The following is a 6,000-nucleotide window of genomic DNA, read 5'->3' as shown; positions in this document are numbered from 1 at the left end:
AGACTCCCAGGCTGTGCAACACTCGCTTGCAGGCTAGATGTGACCGCGCCAGTACAGCGGGAGGGACACTGAGCCAGGCTCATGCTGGGGCGGGTCGAGGAAGAGAAACCTGTGGTGCCATCTGAGGGTAGCAGCTTGTTTGTATGGAGCTCAGACTATCCAAGAGGAAGGACTCCTGGTGCCCACCCTCCGGCACACACATGTCCGCGGTCATGGGAGGAGGGGAGGGGAAACCAAGTGTTGCAGCATCCAGGCTAGACCTGGGCCGGCAGGAAACATTCATCCAGCTTCAGGAAGCCAAGGATCTATTCTAGGCTGTTTGCAACGCCCGGCTTTGAGCAAGTCACTTCCCTATTCTGAACGTTGGGTTTTTTTTTTTCCTTTCTTTTGCAAATGAAGAAACTGAACCACGCCATCTCTGAGGCTCCACCTATTTCTTCATTTCCTGAGACCTCAAGCGCATAGTGAGCAGCACTCGTCATTGGGACTGGAAACGCTGCATGTATCCACTTCAGCCACTAGAGGGGGACGTGCGATCGTTATATGGCTGCGATTGTAATTTATTTCTCTTGTTTTAAATGTGGCAGCTAGAGGGCACTCCTACCCTGCACTTGCATCTGACCATGCCTTGCAAAGGAATCCTAGATTTCCCCTTTCTCCTGTCAAAGTCAGAGAAAGTCAATTAATCAAAAACTAAGGAGTAGCGAATGCTGACTGCCTACCTCCTATAGAAAGTACTTAAGAATGAATGCTGTAAGTAGAACTAATCTCTTGAAACCTTGCATTAGCTAATTATGACTGCAACATTTTCTGATAGGGTTACTTATATGATATTTATTCAAAAATGATTAGAAGCTGACAGATTCTGTTCATCTCAGCATTACTTACTGTTTCAGTCAGCTTTTTTTTTTTGCAGCTGTAACTAAAGGATCCGACCAGAACTACTTTAGAAAAGGAAAAGTTTATTTGAGTGCTCACAGTTTCAGAGGTCCTAGGCCATAGAAGATTGGCTCCATTTCTTGGGGCTCAAGGTGAGGCTGAACATCATGGCAGAGTGTGTGGCAGAGGGAAGCAGCTCACATCATGGTGATCAAGAAAGATTTCCACTTGCCTGACAGATACACACACACACACACACACACACACACACACACACCAAGCCCTAATTCCCCCCTCCTCCAGCCACACCCACCACTTCAGTTACCACTCAGTTGATCCCTATCAGGGGATGAATTCACTGATGGGGTCAAGACTCTCACAACCCTATCTTTTCTCCTCTGAACTTTCTTGCATTGTGTCACACGTGAGACTTCCGGGGACACCACATCTAAAGCATCACACTTACATAAAGGAAAAATTAGTAACCAAGGATCCAAAAGCAGGGGATCCTGCTTTTGGTTGGCTCTGGTTTTGGCAACTTTACTGGTTGGAAGCCACGGTCTTTCTCTTCTATCAGTCAGTCAGTTCTGCCTCTGACACAGAGCCCAGGACAGACCTTCACAAGTCTGATCGTCTCTGTCCTGTTGGCTCTCTTCTCCAAGCTGAGTAGCCACAATTCCTTCAGTGGCTATTTATGGTCTACATCTTGCGTGAAGCCCTGAGTTTCATCAATGAGCAGAGCTGAGGATCTGCTGAAGGGACAAACGTGTGGACCAGGCATTTGGAAACCCAGTGTGATGAGGACACAGTGGCCCAGAAATATATTTCAGTGAACTTGAAAGCTGAAGACTGCCCAGAGAAATAGCCCCTAAGCCGAGAATCAAGAGAAGCAAGGTAGGAAAGCAGTACACATGGTACTGCACAGGGGGACACTCGGGGGACCAGAGAGGGATGGGAGAGAGCTGGCCTTGAGTGAATGCCTTCCATGGTCCATCCATCTATGAACTCTGCCTTGTCAGATCCCTCCATCCTGTGAGCTGCTTAGGACAGAGACTGTGTTACTAAAGTTTCTATTTCCTCCCTTTATCCGCCCTAAACACCTCTCCAGTACATGGAGCCCAGTTAATCATAATGGTTTTTTGCTAATGAGTGAACCCCTGAGCAGGATAACACTCGTGCAGTGTGATGAGCACTGGGTAGAGAAGCTCAGCCCACAGTTGAAGTTCGGGTCCTTGGTGTTTTTTCGTTTCTAACCAAGAGCCAAGACTGGTGACTTCTTCCATCCTCGAGGTGCTTATAGACACAAATGTTGTTTTTATGCATTGTGACATCATTGAAGCCCTTGGCTCATGATGCAAATTTCCATCTTTCTTTTCTTCCATTCTAAGTAATGTATGCCTTTGCCCTGAGGAAAGGAACACGTGCCATACATCCTCCCAGACCCCCAGCTCCTTTCTCGATGGCGTTAGCCACAGTTTGTAGTTTCAGGAGCAGCTGTTTTGGTTGAGCGTGTTACTCATGGTGTGAACAGGTGGAAGACTGGCCATGAGGACTCTGCCTTCGTGAGCGGGATGAAGTGTCCTCACCCAAGGGCCTGACAGGTAGAGCTTCGCCCTCTGCTTCCCACCTTCTGTCACAGGAGGACACAGAACTCTGGAGTCTGCAGAGTTCAAGGCTGTCTTGGAAACGCAGATGGGACTGTCTCCAGACACCAAGCCTGCTGATCTTGGACTTCCCAGGCTCCAGGACCATAAGAAAGGAATCCTTCTTCTTTACAAAGTCATTAGCGTGTGGCTGTCCGCCATAGCAGCACATGTGCAGCGAGACAGCATCCTCTGCAGAATGGGAGCCCTCCCCAGCGCGGGCTGCGCTTTCTCCACACGGCAGCAGGGGCCAGGCGTGCCCCGCCAGAGTTCCAATTGCCTGAAGGGACCGCCCAGCTGTGGGTTCTGAGCGCCCAGGGTGCCCCCACCCTGAGTTCAGCAGAAACAGATCAGAGGGCGCACAAGGGAAGTGACAAGCAGGAGGCAGAGGAGGGTGGTCAGCTCTCAGCCTGGTTCCTTCCTCAGGGCTGTAGGAGAGACAGAAAGGGCCTGAGGCTTATGGGCACTGAGTGTTCTACTCCTGGGCTCAGCATGGTCAAGGCCACTCCCCCCAGGACCACTCTGTTCAGCTGCCCAGGAGAAGGGGTAGGGGGTGGGCATGGGAACAATACAGCAGTGTCTGTAGAGTTATTTCTTATTTGATCACAGGGCTAAGTTCTGCCATGATCATCCAGTAAGGACCCTCCCAGAACTTACCACCTAGGGAACTAGGCTAAATGGAAGTATCCTACATTGGATATAAAAAATTTAAATGTACCAGCATAAGTAAAGAGAATCAGGTCCGTATTTTAACTAACAAGCTCGTGTGAGCCAACACTTAGCTGGTGGTGGGCAGAATTCCTAAACTCATGCCCCTGACGTCCCTGGTCACTGCAGTTCTGAGTGGCACACTATGGACCATGGGTCTCCACATAGAGTGTTTTCCTTGCTATAGAAAGGCCAGCGTGAGCTGCTGCAGGTGCTTAACCAAGAGAAGCCTAAGCTGAGACAGCCAGCTGGGGGCCGTTGGAGAAGGTGCACAGACATACCTAACATGGTGGTGGAGAACAGTTCAGAGGAGAACTGACTGGTGCTGTGGTTTGAATGTGTCCCCAGATCCACCTGTGGGAAACTTAATCCCTACTGCAGCCGCATTGGGAGGCAGGGCCTCTGTGGCATCCAGGTCATGTGTCTTTGTGAATGAATGAATGACCTGTGCAAAGGGCTTGTGGGAGTGGGTTCACCTGCCCACTGTTCTGTGAAGACACAGCATCAGGAAGCCACCTTGGAAGCAAATAGGGGGCCCTTACCTGACTTGGAACCTGTGGCCCCTTGACCTTGAACTCCCAGCCTCCAGAACTGTGAGAACATAAATTTCTCCTTTATAAATCACCCAGCCTGTGGTATTCTGTTATAGCAGCACAAAGCAGACTAAGACACTGGGAAAACAATTTTGTTCAAGACAATGACAAAATCCTTTATAAAAAGGGCTGCCCATTCACTGAGCAAAGGTCCCCATTGACATGGGACAGTGAGCAGCATGGACATGAACTCTGAGGAATGAGCACAGGTCACCACTGCAGTAAGCCCCAACTTACACACCGGGTGAAAGGAACATGCCTTTGCCATGAATTTCTGGTATTTTTTTCTTTACTTTATTCAACCAAGAGCCTGATTCTGTTTTAATACCTGGAGGAAATATACATTAGCAGGGGGAAAAATGACTTTTGTTGCCAAAATGATCACCTAAAAAGAAGGAGAGCCTGCAGGATCTCCAGAAAAGGTGAGGAAGAGGATTTCTCACCGAGTGTTTTAAGGGAGGAAGCTGGTGGGGGACGGAGACACCTTCTTTACCAGAAAGCGGCAAGACTGCAGAATTCCCCTCCCCAGCGCGACAAAATTAGAGAGCCAAAAACATTTAAAACCAATAAAAACTTGACTCACAGCAATCAAAAAGGGAAAGGGACATAAATACACAAAAAAGTCAAGAAACTGGGGACTCCAAGTGGAACAGAGAGGCAGCGGTGCTGGGCGACCACCCAGCTCTCAGAGCCCCCTCCACGCCCACCCCAAGTCTGGAGGATTTTCCCTAGGGCACCGGACGTGGGCAGAGCAAATGGGCCCTGCAGGCCTCCCTGGGGTCCTCTCCTGGCTGATGCCTGGTGGAAAGGGACACTAGGGATGAGTGGGAACAGATCGGAGAGGCTTTGGGGTGGACCTTCTCTGCCAGAGTCAGAGCCACACCTGGATTTAGGAAGGTGTGCCAAAACCCCGGGCAGTGCCTCGGCTCACACCTAGCAGCCTGGAACCTGCACTCGGACCCCCACCCTGCTCCTTCCCCTGGGCCTCCCCGGCCCCTTGTGCTGCCAGAACAGGGCAGTGCAAGAGGAGTGGGCAGGGGAAACCGGGGTCTCACTAAGAGCCGGAAAGGACAGGAGCCTCAGGACTGGGGTCCTTCAGGAAATGAGACCTGGGAATGACAGTGTGGGAAGCAGGTGATCCTCGGATCGGGCATCCTCCTAACCTGATTGAGGTGGGGGATGAAAAACCGTGTGAAAGGTGTGGAACTGCAGTCGGAGGCGGAGCCCGCATGGTGGTCACTCCTGCTTTCTCGGCGCCCCGCAGCCATCACGGAGTGGTCTTCCTTGGTCTTAGGTTTGGGCACAAAGTGGTCTCCTCCAATGTAGATGTTCTGGGGAATTGTCTGTCCGGCAGGAGGACTTGCAGGCCCCGGGTGGGCGCCAAGCAGCCCAAGGCCAGGCCAGCTCAGCCGTCAGCTGCCTGTTTCTCTGGGATCACAAAATGCCTGGTCTTCATCAGGTGGCTCAACAGAAGCACTGGTGTGTGGGGGCAAGGAATCAAGAAGTCTAAAAGTAAATAGAAAAGTTTATTTACTTTTAGCTTTTGGGGCTACCAGCAAAAAGCTAAAAGTGAATAGATCAGTGGAGCAGAGGGAAGGGAAGAGTGGGGAGGGGAGGGCAGGGGAAGGGGGAAGAGGAGAGAGGAGGGGGAGAGGAGGGAGGAGGGGGAGGAGGGAGGGGGACAGGAGGGGGGAGGGGGACAGGAGGAGAGTGGGGGACAGGAGGGGGGAGCAGGGAGAGGATGGGGGAACGGGGAGAAGCAGGGACTGAGTTATAGCAAACTACCTTCTGAGCTTTTATAGTTATGTCAAAATGAACCTTAATGTTATGTGTAATTAAAAAGAACCAATAAAAAGGGGAAATAGTTTAATTTCATCTTCTTTTTTTTTGGTAACACAGATTGAACTCAGGGACACCCAACCACTAAGCCACATCCCCAGCCCTTTTTATAGTTTATTTTGAGACAGGGTCTGGCTGAGTAGCTTAGGGCCTTGCTAAGTTTCTGAGGCTGGCTTTGAACTTGCTGTTCTCCTGCCTCAGCCTCCTGAGGGGCTGGGAATACAGGCGACTGCCACCACACCCAGCTCATATTCCAATCTTTTATATTTACTGTACTCTATGTAAATACAATATTCTATGTATTGAAAAAAAAATCAAGACATCACCCATTTAATGAC

At 50.4% G+C, this 6,000-nt stretch overlaps 1 long non-coding RNA gene across 1 annotated transcript in view; it reads right to left on the bottom strand.

Moving 5' to 3' along the window:
• Nucleotides 1-1,528: 1,528 nt before the first annotated feature.
• The window catches only part of LOC308633023, a 63,526-nt gene continuing 59,054 nt past the window's right edge, over nt 1,529-6,000 (bottom strand). Inside the window, exons 5-6 of the long non-coding RNA XR_014018682.1 lie at nt 4,987-5,329; nt 1,529-2,950 (exon numbers count right to left, since the gene is read on the bottom strand). This is a non-coding gene — a long non-coding RNA (uncharacterized lncRNA). The remainder of the gene's footprint in view (nt 2,951-4,986; nt 5,330-6,000) is intronic.

The sequence above is a fragment of the Spermophilus citellus genome, assembly GCF_964194105.1.
Source record: "Spermophilus citellus genome assembly, chromosome: 13".
Taxonomy (NCBI): domain Eukaryota; kingdom Metazoa; phylum Chordata; class Mammalia; order Rodentia; family Sciuridae; genus Spermophilus; species Spermophilus citellus.
The sequence above is the reverse complement of the archived record's forward strand: the minus strand, read 5'-3'. Positions and strand labels throughout refer to the sequence as shown.